This window comes from Phalacrocorax aristotelis, chromosome 7 (assembly GCF_949628215.1).
Source record: "Phalacrocorax aristotelis chromosome 7, bGulAri2.1, whole genome shotgun sequence".
In the NCBI taxonomy this organism is placed as follows: domain Eukaryota; kingdom Metazoa; phylum Chordata; class Aves; order Suliformes; family Phalacrocoracidae; genus Phalacrocorax; species Phalacrocorax aristotelis.
This window is the reverse complement of record NC_134282.1, coordinates 50688155-50705721: the sequence shown is the minus strand read 5'-3', so window position 1 is coordinate 50705721 and position 17567 is coordinate 50688155. Positions and strand designations below refer to the sequence as shown.

The window sequence follows — 17567 nt, the reverse complement described above, 5'->3', positions numbered from 1 at the left end:
GAAATAAAACTGTTGAGTCTCCCTGCTGAGAGACAAATGATTTCCATTTAAAAACCTGTTTGTTCCATGCTGTAACTCCCAATGTAGCAATAATTAATGATATCAGAAGGTTACGAAAGACATTCTGTTGTGCTTGCTCTGTTCTAGGCATGAAATTGGATTAATATGAAGATAAACTTAGACTTTAAATCTGTTGAGGAAATCAGTAATTATGTCAAAATTCACAAATATTAATCTGTTTAAGTGTGTCAGGATACTGTTCATCTATCAGCAAAACATCCTGCCTTGTCAGAATTCTGTTGAAAGGTTAATTTCTTAAAACACTTGGATTTCCAATAACAGAATATTGTGAAGATGCAGCTTATTGAATTAACACAAACAATCTCACCTCTGGAAACATGGTTATTTCTGTTTCAGTGGCATCCAGCCAGTACCTTCTCATGAGGAAGAATCAATTTCCAAGGTACTGAATAAACCCTTGGGCTCTGCTGTGGAGAGGTGACCACCCATAAAAACGGATGTGAAAAGACTGTAAGGTATGATGTGCATACTTATTAAAACTGTGTTTGCTGCAAATGAGCACGTGGAAATATTTTTGGCTTTAGGGGCAAGCAACAGGGGCAGTTACCAAGGCTCTGAAATTAAGTTAGGTAGAAATTCACTGGGTGATTGGAAGGGGAAGGGACTCCATATCTTAGCTTCTCAAATATTTAATGAGTCCAGTGCTGGCCCTGATTCTTCTGTAGCTAGTTTTAATCTAGCTGCTGTAAAAAACACAGTGGTGACACAGTTGTGTAAATATGCGTGCAGTGACACAGCCTGCAATGAAGCCTGCTCACGTATAGCTTTGTTGCTATTGGTACTCATGAGGCAGAAGCTCAGCTTGGTGTGCCTGCATAAGTTGCAGTCATACCTTCCCATTACAATTTAGATTTACCCTGAGGGAATACGTGAGCTTTGAGTGCCCATTTAATTAAGTAGCCCAGTAGTGCAATTGTATTATAAATAGAAAAAATAACCTTCAGTGCCAGATTCCTTTCTCAGTGGAGATGGAGGTAGTGGGCACCTGTATAAATCTATTAGGAGTGGTTCTCAATATCATCCACCATGAAATGTGCATCTAAAACCACTCAACTTAGAAATCTGTCTAGTAAATTACAGTAGTTTCATTCTTCCTTCATTCATTTAAAAATGCAGGCTGAACATACCTTACAGAAAAAAAAGAGGTTTCAAATCAGGAAGATGGTTAGGAGGCTGACAAAGCCATTTCCCGTGTTGTTGGGGCATCACAGAGATGGTATCATGCAAAAGACTGTCAAGTCTTTTCTTAGCAAAGTGTTAGTTTGCTTTTGTGCACAACGCTGGCAGAAAGAGAGGGTGTTTGTAGGATCAAGTGCGTAGCATGTGAGAAAAGTGAGTTTTGCAGCTGCTGGATGTTAGGAAAACCTAAGCTGAAGGCTAACAGGTGACTTCAGTATTCTGCTGAGCAGGTCTTAAAGCAGATGGGATACCACCGTTCCAGAAAACTGGAATTTTGTGCCCTTAGGAAGAAAAAAAATTATAAGAAGGAAATATTTTTACAAATAATAACAATTTTAATGTGTTCTCATAAATTAAAAAAAATTTAAAAAGCTTTTGATATATATGCTGGCCATATCTAGCCTCTTCATAAAAGTCTGTGGTGAAAAAGAGTATACAACCTCTAGAGGTATTTGTTGTAGCCATGAAGGAGTTTCTCAACACTTCAAAATCTCTTATTCTCCTTAACTGCACCTAAAGCTAACTCCTTTTTCTAGTAGGGAACATCTGGTTGCTCTACTCTAAAAAAACCTTTCACTTTCTGGAAAATGGTTATCAAATCTCCTGGTTCTCTTCTGTTTTCTAGGTGAGCTGTCATCTTAGTGGACATGAACAAACAAGGAGTGAAGGCAGAGAGTGGCTGTGGATGTATTTCCAACCCTCATGCAGGGACTGGCAGCTCCCGCTCAGCAGGTCTGGTGTTTGCATCTGGCTGATCCATGGACAGAACATGGCTTTTCCGTTTCCCAACTTGAGGTGTATAACCAACACAGCTCTGTGCTGTGCCATGTGGCCTTACTGGTAAGTTGGGTATTTCTGCCCAGTGCTCGATGTAGATATGCTGTAAGTGTCTAGGCTGAGATCATACAGGTACTGCATGACTGGAAGGACAAGGAAGCCCAGGAGTAACCTCTGGTGACAATTACAAGACATTCCTTGCTGTTGTTGACTTTATTGAGAGCTACGAAGTGTTTGTGTGGGGGAGTTTTTTAAGTCTCTAATGTTTATAAAATATCCAAACTGGTTTATATGAAATTCTATGATGACCAAGTCAAATATAAAGATTGCCTAATTATTTTTCATTTTATCATGTACTACTACTCTTTACCGATGTCTTTTTCATTTTTCTTTTGCCCGACTCTTTCCTTTATCATAGGCTGCTTACATGGGCTCAGCCACAAAGTCATCTCACTGTGAAACATCCTTCTATTTATTGTGTCTATTTTTTATGATGACTTTTACTTTGAATTTATTTAACAATACTCTACTTCTTTCCTTTCACTGCATTGTAAGTGCTCCTTCCTGTGTCATTTGGAACTGGCCAAAGTTGGCAGATCTCAAATTTCTTTTTCCTCTTTGAAATGTGCAGATTCTTTCTCCTTCAGTGATAATGGGCATTGTGTTTCCTTAGAAATATTTTTTTGGGGCCTATTATTTCTCAGCCACTTTAGTTGGCAAACTGAAGGCTTGGAAACAAATTAGCTTGGATGGCAGCCCAAGCTGTCAAAATGAGCCTTCCATTCATTACTGAATCATCCACCTCCTGCATTTAGATCTTCAGCCCCACTTTTCCAGTAAGCTTCTCAGTTGAGTTCTTGGAATCTTTTTTTCTGTCATTTTTGAACTCACTACTCCAGTCTACTTCACTTAGGACCACACAGCAAAGCTACTTCCCCATTATCTGGAAGTAATGAACTAATAACGCCAGTATAGAGGGCACAGCTGGTCATCATTTTTGGTAGAAGACATTAAAATTATATTTTTCTCACGTATTATTTCTCTATGAGTTACCTGAGGCTGAGGCCTTGATCACTTTGTCAGGGAAGAAATTTCAGGTAGAAAACTGATTCCTACATGGGTATCATTAAAATCATATTATTAGTCTTGCTCTGAAATGTTCTGGGGATGAGGTAGGAAGGTCTTGTATCCCTTACATATTTATGTCCCTTAAGTATTCTTTCCCACTTCTTTACGGGTTTTGGGATTTTTTGTGTGGTTTTTTTTCCTGTTTTTTTTTTTTTTTCTCCTCCCGTCTGCATCAGCAAACATTTTCTCAGAGGAATAAATTTCTCAGAAATACCAAGTAGCATCTTTTTCTCTCTTCTCACTTGGTGTCAATGTGGACTTTGATTGTTAAGGGAATTTTCAGAATGAAATGTTTTGATTTCAGACATGAATTTTTTTCTCACCATTTTAGTTAACTTTTTTGTATCTCTATTTCAAACAGCAATTTTTAAATCCACCTTTTTTTAAAAAAAATTAAAAACCCCTGATTTTAGTGAAAGGTAGTTAAAACAAGTTAACAAGTTTGAAGGTTCCAGTACTATCTGGAAATAAGCTGAACTGTGTTGGGGAATATTTAGAGGAGAGTAGTACACAGGCAGAGTCATATCCTTGACACAGTCTTTATGGGGTAGACAAGGAGACGTGGTGTAGAGCTTGCTACATCTTATCTCATCAGGCTGAGATAGCAACTTTGAGTTACTATTTAGGGTATCTTTAGAGTGTCTTTCTGAGGAGAAATTCTGCAGGGAAGACAAGAAGCTTTTAGATTTCTACCAAAAATTTCTTACAAAACCTGTGAAATTACCCTTGATTCTGCAGTAAAGTTCTAACCAACTGAAATCTAGGAGAAGGAAGGGAAAATAAGCAATTTTCTTGGTCAAACTCGAAGTTCTCCACATGTACAGTGTTAATATTAGAGACTATGGAGAAATTTCCACTGACGATGCAGCTGTTGGAATGAGGTGTACAGGAAGGAGTAAATGTCAAACCTTGTAAAGTTTTAGAAGACAAAGTTAGAAAAAAATGCATATATATGACAGAAAGAGAGCTTTAGTCCTTCATTACTATGTTTGAGGTTGGTCCAGAAAAGGTCTTAGATTTCTTCATGGGAAAGATCACAGCTTTCCTTCTTCATTATCTCTAGAAACATGCATGGCCTTCAACAGCATGAATTAGGACTTGGACAACTAAAGCCTTGGCCAAACATCACAAGGCCTTCACATAGCTGCAGAGATGTGGAGAGAGCTGGGGAAGATTATTAGGCTGTGTAACAGTCTAACAGAGGTACCTATTCCTTCAGCTGCTACTGTCTGGTTCTGCTCTCAGGCACTTTTTGCTGCTTTGCAGCAGTACTCTTTATTCAGGCACTTGCTGCTTCTCCTAAGCCCAGGTTGGGCCAACGGCCCAAGCAATCTGCTTTTGCTATGGCTGTCAACAGGGAAGTGAAGGATAAGCTGGAAAATTACTTTTAAGTTTTAGATTCAGAGTTCAGTTGTAAATAACTGCTGCTGTACACGAAAGATCGGCGTAATAATGGTATAGAATGAACTGAATAATGTGCAAAGTTTAATAAATTTGGATTTTTTAAATATCAGAGCTCCTGATGTATAGTAAAAGCAGATAATGAAGAAACAGCTTTTCATGCATGTGTACGTCTTCACTAACAGTGTAGGAATTAATTCTATCATGTGTAGGGATGGCACCCTTGAACCAAGAGCTGAAACCATGAGGCTGTTCAATGACATCCACAGGTCTTTTAGCACTAGAATTATTCATCAGCGTGGCTTGAAACAGGTACAGCATCAAGGCAGCAAGGGCTTGAGGTTTCTCTGATTCTGCAATCAAGTGAAAACAAGTGTATTAACCAACAAATTGATAGGAAGAAGAAAAGCACAGCAGGGCACACATGGGTTTTCTATGATGTATTGTGTAAAGTGGGGTAATTTTCTAAGACATTTTCTGCTCTGCCCACATAAAGATGGACACTCACACAGCCATGAGTTAGCAAGGAAGATTTGCTTGCTGTTGCACTTACTGTATAAAACTTTATCTTTTTTTTCCTTAACCAACTTCTCTGGAATTCTGACACAATTATAATCCTATTACAAAATAAAAATTTAACTGGAAAATTTTATAGGATTGTTCTTCTAAGCAAGGTGAGTCTATTTCCCTTTTTGGTATGCAAGAATGTTGCCTCCCAAATTAAGTACGCATTTAGCATAAATACACTGCGGTGATTATTGCAATTCAGGGACTAACGATTTCCTTTTTCTCTGGCGTTCCTGCTATGCAGTTGGTTGTGTTTCCACGCTTATGGTGGTGAATTAACTCCCTGTGGATAATATAGCTTCACTTGCAGCAGATGTCAAGACTCTTAATCAGAATTTAAGTAGCCTCAATTATATCTACCTTAATTCACTTTGGAAGTGAAGTAAGTTAAATTGAATTAGGGTTACTTTATTTCTGAATAAGTATGTCCACACAGATATTCAATGCATTTTAGGTAATCTGTTCTAAAAATTAGTTCAGTTCTCTTTGCAAGTGTTCTCCAAAGTACAGATACAGAGTCTGTGGATGCTGGAGATAAGGAGTAGGGGAGGATAGACAATGCTGGGAATGAAAGCAGTAGATGAGAACAGCTGGGTGTAAAGGGTTGAGTTTTGGCACACAAAGATTCTTGACTTGACCGTAAGACACTGTGCTTGGGGTGTGCTGGTCAGGAAGTGGAAGAGAAGTATATCTCCGACGAGCGCCATTCCATAGCAAAGAAGAAATGTACTTGGCCAGAATGCACAAAAGCCTGGATCTTTTTGTGCCTCCTTAGAATGAAATGTATTCAGATAGGAACTGCGTCACGTCTGGGTTTGCAAAGCAATCAGCTCTATGGGATGCAACTGCAATTAATATGGTTGAAAATATAAAGACAAACACGGTAAATGAAAACAAAAATGTATCTATTCCTTTATCTGTTAGCACCCGTGGCCAACAGCAGAGATTCTTACTAATTCTCTGGTGCATTCCCCTGGCATAAGTCAGCAGGGGCTCAGGCTTTCCCGAGTTGGAATGGAGTTTCGGAGTGATTATTAATAGCCCATAATGGATTTTTTTCCATGCATTGCTGAGCAGTTTACTAAAACAGAAGTGTTTACTATTGCCTCTCTGGTTTATGTCATTTGTATTACCTACTTCTCATTTGTATGTAGAATGTAGTTTTGGGATTAACCCACAGGTAGTGGCCTGCGTGACCATTTCCTGTACGTCACCGCCAGCAAGCAGTAGGGTTAGTTAACTTAGGTTTGTCTGGCAACCTGCATAAAAATTGGTTAGCAGTGTCTACCTCAGAAAGCCTGTTTTGTAGCCCCCCATTGTGCAGTAGGCCCTGTACAGACTCATTATCAGAAAACAGCTTCACCCTGAAGAGCTTACAGCATAAACAGGCAAGAGAGAAGTGACCTGCCTGCAGCTAGAGAACAAAGGGGAATATACAATGTTAGGCATGATTAAGTGAGAAGTAGACAACAGAATAGAAAATGGCCTTATGCAACCTGCAAACTTATGGTCCGCCCCTGTCTTGACCAAGTGTACGGTCCTGATCACCCTCTCTTAAAAAGGATATGATAGAAAAAGAGAAGGTACAGAGGAGGGCAACAAGGATGAGCAGAGTTATAAAATTGCTTTCCTAGAAGAGATTAAATTAAATAGGGCAGTTCGGCTTGGAAGAGGGACAAGTAATACAGGTGTGTGTAAAGTCACAAGTGGCTTGGGAAAAGTGAATTGGAAATTACTATCCCCTGTTATAACACAAGACTAAAGGGGCAATGAAGGGAATTTTCAGGCAGCTACTTCAGACCAGAACAAATAGAAGTGCTTTTTCATACACTGCATAATTCAGTTGTGGAACTTATTGCTGACAGATATAGATTCAAGAAACAATTAGACAAATTCATGGAAAATAGGTCCAGCAGGGGCTATTAAACACGCTGATACAGATGCAACCTCTGGCTCAGGAAATCCCTAAATGGCAGGTTGCCAGAAGCTGGAAGGTGGAAGAAGAATCACTCTAGGCCTGATGTGCTTTTCTGTTCTTTCTCTGAGTAACCACTTTGGGTTGCTACGTAGTGTGGGTTTCAGGTCTCTGTGAAAGATTGCGCCTCTTAGGCTTTTATTTATCCTTCCTTGAGCATTGCTCATATTCCATGTATTATGTCATTTAATTCCCTTTTCTTACAGGACTGTGCTATATTTTGGGGATTTGATGATTGACAATAGTTGAGTTATGCAGTATGAAGCATAAAGTATCAGCCTGCTCTCATGACAGTACAGTAATGCATAAGCCACCATAATCAACCCTGTGGCAGAACACACATGTTACCCATCCCTATCCCTGCACAAATGAACGAATGGGAAGGATCAGCATTTCAGCACTTCTAGAAAGTTACGCAGTCAAGGGTCTGGCAGAAAAAAGGGAGAGAATGAATTCCAAAGTACCTACCAGTAGACCATCATCTTTTTAAATAACTTTCAGATTAACAGTCGCTGGTGAGCCTACATCCAGCCTGTCTAGCACCATCATAAAAAAAGGTGCTGCATCTCTAGACTGGACTTTGCCTCTCATAATTTCCAGTTGTAGGAACCTGTGGATTACATTAATTCATCTGTAGAGGCTGGATTAAGCCAGAGAGATTGGCTTGTTGGAATAATGTCCCTGAGCAGTGGAGAGCACCAGGGAAGTGGCCTCTGCCGTAGCAGTGTGATAGGAATAAGCAGCATCATGTACAGTCACAGTGATACAGAGGCACCCGCTGCCTCAACACTAACTTCTTGCACAACACTGAGTAAATCCTCTGCCCTTTCAACAAGCTGGCTCTTGAGGGTGAGTATCCAGAGAGCTACAGGAAGGCCACAGCTTCATCTCTTTGTCTGCCTTTTTCTTTCTCTCATATTAGGGCTTCACAGAGCCCCACAAACCCACCAGCTTACATATATATATGTACACATACAATTGTATGTATAGTAATACATACATTACATAGACCAATGTACCTCATACTCTTATTAATGCTGTATTCAGATTCTGATTCTGTGTTGAATAATGCCCCACTGGTCCTGGGGGGAAATCTTTGTCTTTTTCCTCTGTTACTAAGAAATGGCTCATGTTGCATTGAACTCATAGGTTCTCTTTGACTGTAAGTGTAACCTTTCAGCGTGAGGCTGCTGGTGGAAGCGAAATCAAAAAACCTATTGTGAAAGTGTCTTAACAAGCCAGTGGCGTGATCCTGCAAGCTCTCAACTGGCTCCCAGTCAGCCTGAGCTTGACGAGGTGGTTCTATATTCCAGAAGACCACTAAAAGGTGATTTCAGGCATATTGTGCTTTCTGATTATTCACCACAAAATAATTAAAACATTGTTTTTGCACTCCCAGAGTGTTTGTCCCTAACACTGCCTGAGTGAATCACATACTGTTTTTACTGTTTTACTTTTCTTAATCCAAATGGGATAGTTTTGGAGTCACACTGTGATAATCGCTGGGTACAATAAATAGAAATAATTTGTTGTTGTTGTATTGAGTACCTCATGACTGAGAGGCCGTGGGCAAACAGACCTCAGGGTATGTAGGCGACTGCAACAAGTACCACCAGTCTCACCACTCATAGTGCCACTCAGCATGTGTGCCAGCCTGCTTGTGCTGCTACTGGCTCATCCTGAGGCTCACCTGGATTCCTGCCCAAAGGAACCCTCTTTCTGTTCAAGGCAGCATATGTATTGCTCACCAAGGTTGTCTAGCGCTGTCTGTATGCAGGTTATTTTTCCAAGGACTCAGGTGGTACTGCAGGCGGTCGAGGGGCTAACACACTCTCCTGGAGCTATTCTCCTGGGCAAAGCTGTGCCTGTACCTCAGCCTCTCTTTTTAGAGCTTCATGAACATTAGTGAGTCAAATGTTAAGTCTGTCAGACTATCAAAGTGTGGGTTTTTTCCCTTCTCTCAAGCCGATCAACAAAACTAATTTGGATCAAGAAAAGAAATGTCTTCAAATATTGCAGAACTAAAGAAGCAGAGTGAGGTTGAAGCTGTTCATGAGGATGCAGCTGTTCCGGAGACTGAATAGAATAAATAAACGCCGTTTCAGGGGGTTGCTTTTTTTTTTAAAAAAAAAAAAAAAACCCAAACCAACAACCTTCCTTTTAAAAGCTCTTTAAAGCTTTGTTTCTTTTGCTTATTGTTTATTCTTTGATTTTTTTTAAAAAAGCAAACTTTTCTCATCACAGCCTGCTGAAGGGAAAAACCGCAAGTGCTCAGTTGACTTTGCAAAACAGAATCACACAGATTCACAGAATCACAGAATGGCAGGTTGGAAGGGACCTCAGGGATCATCTAGCCCAACCTCTCTAGGAAGAGCACAGTCTAGACAAGATAGCCCAGCACCCTGTCCAGGCGGCTCTTGAAGGTGTCCAACGTGGCCGAGTCAACCGCTTCCCTGGGGAGATTATTCCAATGGTGACTGTCCTCAGTGTGAAAAATTTCCCTCTGGTGTCCAGTTGGAATCTCCCCAAGAGCAACTTGTGTCCGTTCCCCCTCGTCCTCTCCATGGGACTCCGTGTAAAAAGGGAGTCTCCATCTTCTTTGTAGCTACCCCTTAAGTACTGGTACCTGGTGATGAGATCCCCTCTGAGCCTCCTTTTCTCAAGGCTGAATAAACCCAGTTCTCCCAGCCTATCCTCGTATGGCAGCTTCCCAGTCCTTTGATCATCTTGGTGGCCCTTCTCTGGACCCCATCAACGAAAACAGTTGATGCCCAGAGTCTGCTCTAAGTGTGGGAGAATAAGAAAAACTATATCCAGGATAAATAAAAGTGAGATACCTGCCACATTCGTGAATCTTCCTTAGGGAGGCAGAAGCCACCACTGCACACCTGTGCCTGTGTGCAGTGGCCTGCCTTCACCCCCGAATGCTGTTAGTGTTTGTATTTTTGCCATCTAAAAGCTGTTGCTCTTTCCTCTGAGCTATGTGGCTATGTCTACATAGCACCAAGGAAGAATGAAAAGCTTTTCTGTAACTATGTAATTGCCTAAGTCAATTAATAAATATTGGTTTAAATGAGTGTTAAGTACCACACAAGCAGTTGTGATGTGAACTAGGGAGAAAAAGAGAAGGCTTGAGACATGCAGGTCTGTTCCCCCAGGAGGTGGCCAACTGTACTTCTTTTGCTGCACTTTTAGCTTCTGTAGTGGAAATAAGCACCTAAATTCCTTTAAAGAGCTGACCTTCTATTAATTTAATAGGAAGAGGTGCTAGTATCTGTATGAAGCTGCTGCTTGAACCTCATTAATAACTTACCATTTTTTAGCTAATCTTCCTGGTTTTCAGGTTTTGAAATCATGATAGTGAGGGTCAGGGACTTTTCAGAGATCCCACAGCAGGTTAGTAGCAGGAGTGTAGCTAGAACCCAGACCCATCAGTTCTGAAGTCTGAGCACCACATGCTGTTTCTTTTCAGTCTGGCTGTTGATTTGAAATATATTTTCCAATAAACAGGCAATCCTAATGTGACATCTTACAGGACAGTGAGCTACATAAAAGCAATCTGTAATGCGTTCTGCCCAGTTCAAATTAATTTACCTGCTGTATTGTTTACAGAAGGGAGTATTTTCTATCCTTACAGGAATGCTGTCAGATTCCAAAGAGAGATACTGAGAAAAGAGAAGGACCAAGCAAGCTATCAGATACAGGCTGCATGTATAGGAATGAAGGTGCCTGTTAGATTAATTATTAAGGCCAATAATACATTGTCTTTCCTGCCTTGGAAGAAAGTGCTTGGGGAAGGAGACACAGGAAAAAAGCTTGGTTGTCATGGGCACCATGGCACATGGTGAGAGGAGAGATGGATCCCACGGGGAGACAAGGGTGATTCAGAGAAGGCCACCACTAAAAAAGTTACCAGTGGTGAGGCTCTGTTCTCAACAGTTCAGCTGGTTTGCACACGGCAACAATAATTCAATAATTACTGTTTATTGGGAGCCTATCCATCAACTGATGCCTCAAGTTCCTCTTGCGATTAGAATATATAAAAAAAATTGGGCTGCTGCACTCTCTAAGAAGATTTTTAATCTGTTTCTTTCAGAGCAACTACGTGACACTAAAGTCATTCTAAGGTTAAGTGGGAGGGAGTTCCTGGGAACTGAGATTGTAGGAGAAGTGTATGTACAAACAGTGTCTTTCTCCAAATACAACCAGTCTGAGGGTTATGCCTGTGCTTATTAAGGCAGAATAGTCTGAAAAGAGTTTGAAGATTGGAAGCATGTCTTAGTGCCTGCCCATTAAATGCCTGAGACGTAAGAACCAACTTTTTAAACTCTACTTTTATGATTGTCAAGTCTATGACAGGTCAGCGTTTAGTCTATTATCTTATCAGCTAGTGGCTACATATTCATTGGAGAGAGATGAGCTGTCCATTATATGTATTTTGTACTTTTATGATGAAAGATAATTTGTGTAAAAGCATCCTGAGCGTAGGCATTTTGGGATGCTTTTAACATATCAAAAGAATCTGATCTGTATCTGTCTTTTTCCTCTAGCCAAATTATTCACCAGGAATACTGATTCTTTTATTTCTTTTCCATTCCCTTTTCACAGTCTGTGTTAAACACTTTTTTATATAAGGGGAGCAGAACAGGGAGTGGAGGGTAAGACACAAAACAAAGACATAGGAATAAGGGTCTTTTAGATTATCTTTTTAAGATATTATTCTAATTATTTCTTGCATCAAAACATTTTTTCTTCCCTCTATAAATTTTCCCCTAATGATTCCTCATATTTGCCAGAGGAAAATTTAAAGGAGCAAAACAAATAATCTGGAAGAGGCTATGGCTTCTTTATAAACCTCTACTTTCTTATTAGGCTTATTTTGAATAAATTAACCTTAGTATATGTCTGCAGTTATCCAACAGAGAGGATGTTTCTCCAGCTGCCAGATGGGAAGCTTGAAAGCAGTGTTGAGTAGTCAAGCGGGCTAGGTCTTGGGGTTGCAAATCTCATTTTTCTGGAGATGTTTTTGGTGCAGCCAGAGCAGTTTGGAATGATGTTCAGTCGTATGAATCATGTGGGATGTTGGAGATATGCTGCAATCAATTCTTCGACCAGAAAAAATATATATTATTTGACTGGGAACCTGTTTTCCACCCTTCCTTCTTTTCAATGTGTGCAGTGGTTGTACACTGTACACTGTTGCCATGGAGTTGTAGCAGGCTGGTCTACTCACTTTTACAAGCCTCTCAAACTTTCAGTTTTTAATTTGCCAAGCTCCTCCTCCCTCTCTTTCTTCTTGGACAGGAACTCTTGAATTTAAGCCTTTTGACAGCTCTCTCGCTTTTTTTTTTCCTCAAATGTTAGATTTTGTAAACCTATTTTGAAGGGAGCCATGGGCACCCAGGGCTCTGAAGACCAGAGGTTAAAACAGCCACATAAGAGATCTAGAAGGGTACAGAGCATATTACTCTGGTAATGATTATTTTAATGGTTATTGCATTTACTTTCAGATGTTTTACAGAGTGTATGCAATATGTATAATATGTTGTCTTGAAACAAACAAGTGACTTGCTCCCATCAACCATAGGAATGGCTGATATATGGCTTTATGTAGCAAGGGAATTCACAGCTGTGAGCTTCAAGTGTTTGTTTGTGCTCAGGGTCTTTTATTTGTGTTTTAAGAAAATGCTTCATGCTCCTATGGCACCTTTCACTTCCAAGGGCTTGCTCCTGATCTGTCAAGATGAGGAGTAACAACTTGATTTAAGTCAGAGTTTTATGGCAGTATAAATCCATGGTGAGATCAGTTGCCAGCTCAAATAGCTGGGCTTCCCCAACAAACTTTAACTGCAGTCTGCAGCAGCCGATCAGGCAAAAGAAGTCGTTTCAGTGGAAAAAGGAGAATAATTAACCTCCTCTGCTCCAGGTCCTTCCCCCTCTCCTTCCCCTCTGACTTGGGTTGACAGTCACAGTGTTTTTCCTCAGCCTCATCTTCCTACTATGTCACTTCTCTTGATTTCTGATTTCCCCTGCTCCTATTTCGGCAATTCTTGACATTTGTCTTTTCAACTCAGTTTGCCTGGTCCCTCTTCTCCCTTCACAAGTTTATGTCCTGCTAAAGGCATGGATATGTGCTGCTCAGACTGCTACCTAGACAGCGGTCACCCCTGCTCTCCCCAGGTGCATGCAGCCGAGGGTCCCTTACGTGGTTCTTCCTAAGCTCCTTTTAACTCCCTGTAGCTCCTTTCTTGTTGAATTCAATCTCTTAGTCATTGGCCTTACGGGTTTGTGCGAGGTTTTGGACTAGCTTCTCCAATTATTACCTACTTTCAGAGAGCCATCAATCAGCACAATTAAACCAACCCTTCTTCCTGTTCCAATCAGGAGGAGAGGTGTTCCTATCATTCAATAAGTGCTTGCTTTACATGCAAAAGTACATGTCTGCATTTTGCCTTCAGAAAATAGTGGTGCATTTTTAATGAGCTTGTCCCTAAGTAACAGATTGTGCCGCCAAATGCTTTAAATTTCTGTCTTTTCAGGTTCTAAAAAAAGTTTTTGCTGACTTCTTGTTAGTAATGGCTGAAGGGGATGGTTTTCAAAATATGCATGGCTGGCACCAGCTGAAGATTGCTTTTTATTTTACTCATGCTGAGTGTGCTGGCTCTTTTTCTCTCATTTATCCCAGGGAAGCTTGTTTAAATGTCCCTTGCATACTGTAATTGAATCCACTGTAGGAACTCAAGCTTGTAGCATCTTTCTCTGGGCCTCTGGAAATTCCTGGGTGTGATAATCTGCATTTAATGATGAACTTTGCAGTCTGAAGCCTTGTGTGAGAGACTATCCAAGGAGTAAGACAGGAAATATGTTGATATGCTCCATTTTAATTCAAGAGGTAAATGAGGGCATCATGGGTCATGGCGATAGGTGTCAGCTTCAGGCTGAAATGCTCAGCTCATTGGCACAGCAGTTTAAACAACAGCATATGCGGAGCCTTCGCCTATTGCTTGTTCTGAACTGAGAAATCAGTATGAAAAGAAACATGATTCTTACTCTTTAGTTTCTGAAATAGATTTGGCAATGTAAAATCCCAAGGGTGCAATGGTGCTTTTTGAATTAAACTCAGAATCAGTGACTTGTTTCTATTCGAATTCTAGATTGCGGGGCCAACTTCCCAGCTGATGCTACTCCACACGCTTTAATAAAGCTGATTATATTTCATGGATGTCAACAAAGCCATACTGGCTTATGCATTTTAAGAATCCAGCCCCACATGCCTTACAAATATTTCATTGTAAGTGCTGTGATATGGAAAGATATTTTAAGATGTGGCTTCAAAACAGAGAACTAGAATGGTTTTGGGTGAAACATGAGAGGAAGGAGTTTTGAGGGAGACCATGCACAGCCATAGTATCATATATAGCTCTTCTCTTATCCCCAAAAGAAGCCAGCGTGAATACGTGAGGTTGAGATGTAACTGAAGGGAGCAGAAAAGTGTAGTGTTATGTTTACTTTTCATGGTGGTAATGGTTATTTTAATGTTTCAGAGTGAGGAAGAACTAAACTTACATAGCCATATGATATATGGATCTAACCTGGTAGAGTACTGCAGCCTGATCAGGTTTCTGGCATATACAGGAAACTCTGGTATGAAATTGGAAGAAAGCAATGAACAAATTTCCTCCTAGGAGAGCTGAGGAGGGCCAGGATGAAAGTGAAAAGAGGGGGAAGTGGAGAGAAAAAAAAAAACAACCCAACAAAACAGAAGTTGTGCAAGGTGCTGAATGTGAAAACAATAAGCTTTGATGTGATGAGCATTGGCTGGGTAGCAGAAGGATCTGAGGATGGCAGAGAAGGTAGGTGACTCTGGATAAATGGACTGGAGGGGCTAAGGGCAGAAGCCTGGAGGGGAGAAAGCTTCAGTAAGATGAGGCGTGAGATGACTAAGCCTTGGCTGAAAGGCTTCAGCATTATAAATTGGGCAGTCAGATTTAATGGCAGCTTTGACGTCTGGGAGAAGAGGGAGGAAGAGCTAAAAATGCCCCTAAGAATATGAGTCTGTGAGAAGGACATCGCCATTGGCAATATGGAAAGGAAGGAGAAAACACATTAACCCCACCAAAGGCTAACAGTTCAGAGGCTGAAATTCTGAGCGCACACATGTAGGTGGGGGAGCAAGCACCAACTGCCCCTGTAAGGCCCTCTGGATCTTGTGCGGCATGTGGGTGCTGCATAGCTTTTCCTTCAGTGGAAGGAAGGCTCACACTTCTGTCAGTTCAGTATGCCAGCCATAGAGCTTGCTAGAGAGGTGGGAAGTAGATATTTTAAGCCTAAAGTGAATTACTTCCCCCAGAGCCAAAGGGAATGTCAGGGAAATAATGTGGCTCTCCGTGATACCAATTTACTGTGCAGTACACCTCGAGTATTGCATCTCATCCATTGCCCTTATCGAAGGCTCTGCCCTGGCTCTCTTTCTAGCCTGGCTAACTAATGCCTGGTCTGTGTAGGAGCAGGCTGATGCCTTTCAGGGCTGGGTGTGGCTGCAGCGTTCATGGGGAAGATGTGCCAAGGCACAGCCTTCCCTCTATCATGTATGATACTGCGGTCCCGTAAGTCCCTCCTTTCATTTCTCTTCACCCTTCCTGGTCAAATCTGGTACTAGTTTAAAAGCTCTCTGCTCTGTGATTTGGTACTTTGGGAGAGATCCTCATCCCTCCGCTGTATCGCATTGAGTGATGTGGGCCCCGGGAGCGTGCACATGGGAAGGACATTCAATACATAGTATAGGATGCCAGCTGTGGGGAGAAGACTAAGGCTGATGTAAGGACTTTAAACTTTGTGTCTTTTTGGTATGGATTTCCCAGGCTGTGACTGTAACGATGGTGTGGATCCCTTTGCTCCTCCAGATCTGGTGTGTTTGCTCTGGTTCACATGGGCCAGAGGCTGCTCCTCTCCTTCTTCCAAAGTGCATCACAGCATCTGCATCTGGTCCCGCCCAACCTGATACACCGCTGCACGACACTAATTTTCAGTGTGGCCTTCGTCATTCTGGGTCTTTTAAGCTCAAAAGTTTGATGCCCACAATTTGTCAGTGCTTTCGAAAAATCTCAGCCAGATGGCTTTATAAATGCAAGGAAATAAAATGATAAATGTCAATATGGCAAAAATATGACTGTTCAGGGATATTAAAAGGATGGCATTTCACCGGGAGCTTCTTGCACTCCTTTTTTCCTTTCTAAGAATGCCCAATTTTTTCAACAAGCCACTTTCAAATATGCAGACGTTGAAAGATCCTGGGTTAAATTTATCCTTTCCACAACTCCATGGACTTCAATAGAACTGCACCAACACTTGTCCCATCTTTTGTAGCTGATTAATTTATGTTCATTTTACTCCTCTGGTGCCAATGAAAGAATTTAATAGACCCTTATTGTTCCCTGCAGATAGCCCCCCTCTGTGCAGAGAGGCATCCAGCTCTTCTGTGGGTTGGCATTGTTGTTCTTTCTCTTTTTGATTTCCTTCATGTAACAGAAAGAGATTACACTAGGGGAGCTAACTGTGTACTTGGCTCTCCAGGGAATTCAATACATGCCTGCAATTAACCTGCATTTAACTGGCCATTGGATGTTGCTATTCCTCTACAATAAACACAGATGGTAGGCAGTTTTGACTGAGTATTTGTATACTGCAGGTTGGCACAGCTCAAGTCAAAATAAATACAATTTCCAGACGGCACAGATCCTTGCCTCTCCTTTTTGCTTTTTTGACAGAGGAAGGGAAAATCTGAATAGTATCCAGAAAAGCTTCTTGTATGGCCCTCAAAATAAATATTTCACCTAAAAGCTGAAGTTGGTTTGAGATCTCAGCCCCATCAGTGTGTCAGGGAGACAGTAGAAGAGGAGAAATATTTTAATCAGGATTTAGCAGAGAAAATAATTCAGTGGGAGGGAAAGTACATTTTGAATTGCACTTAATATCACAAGCTCTCATCTTGCTAGTGCTTGGAATGTTGCACAGCTTTACTCCTCTCATAGGCGGCTCGAGTTCTGTGGATTAAAATAAGAATTTGGAGGTTTGTGGGCGAAAATACATCTTTATGCATTTCTCAGTCTAGAAAGCAAAGAGTATATGTTCCAACAGGAATAGCTTTTTCTTTACTTGTTTGGGGAGGGAAGGCTGTGGGTTGGAATGAGCACCTCATTAGCTATTAATTATTTTCCTCATTCACAAAAACAAGAGGTTTCCTCTGTTGCCAAAAATGGGTTGTCTGTGGGAAAACCGGAGCTCTCGGAAGATATTAAAAAATTAAATAAATAAATAAGTAAAGGCACGGTTGTTAAGTTTAAAGAAACAGAGCTAAGCATATAAAAAATCTGCCACCAGGGTCAAACTTGATGCCATGTGTATTTTTTTTTTCATTAAAGGAGTGCAGATTTTGAGCCCGAGCTATTATTTCCGGTGA

The 17567-nt window shown here is 41.0% G+C and overlaps 1 long non-coding RNA gene across 1 annotated transcript in view; it reads left to right on the top strand.

Annotated features, from left to right (window-relative positions):
* The first annotated feature begins 417 nt into the window (after positions 1-417).
* Positions 418-17567, top strand: part of LOC142060440 (uncharacterized) — a 148947-nt gene continuing 131797 nt past the window's right edge. The window contains exons 1-2 of the long non-coding RNA XR_012661749.1: positions 418-536; positions 1886-2100. This is a non-coding gene — a long non-coding RNA (uncharacterized LOC142060440). The remainder of the gene's footprint in view (positions 537-1885; positions 2101-17567) is intronic.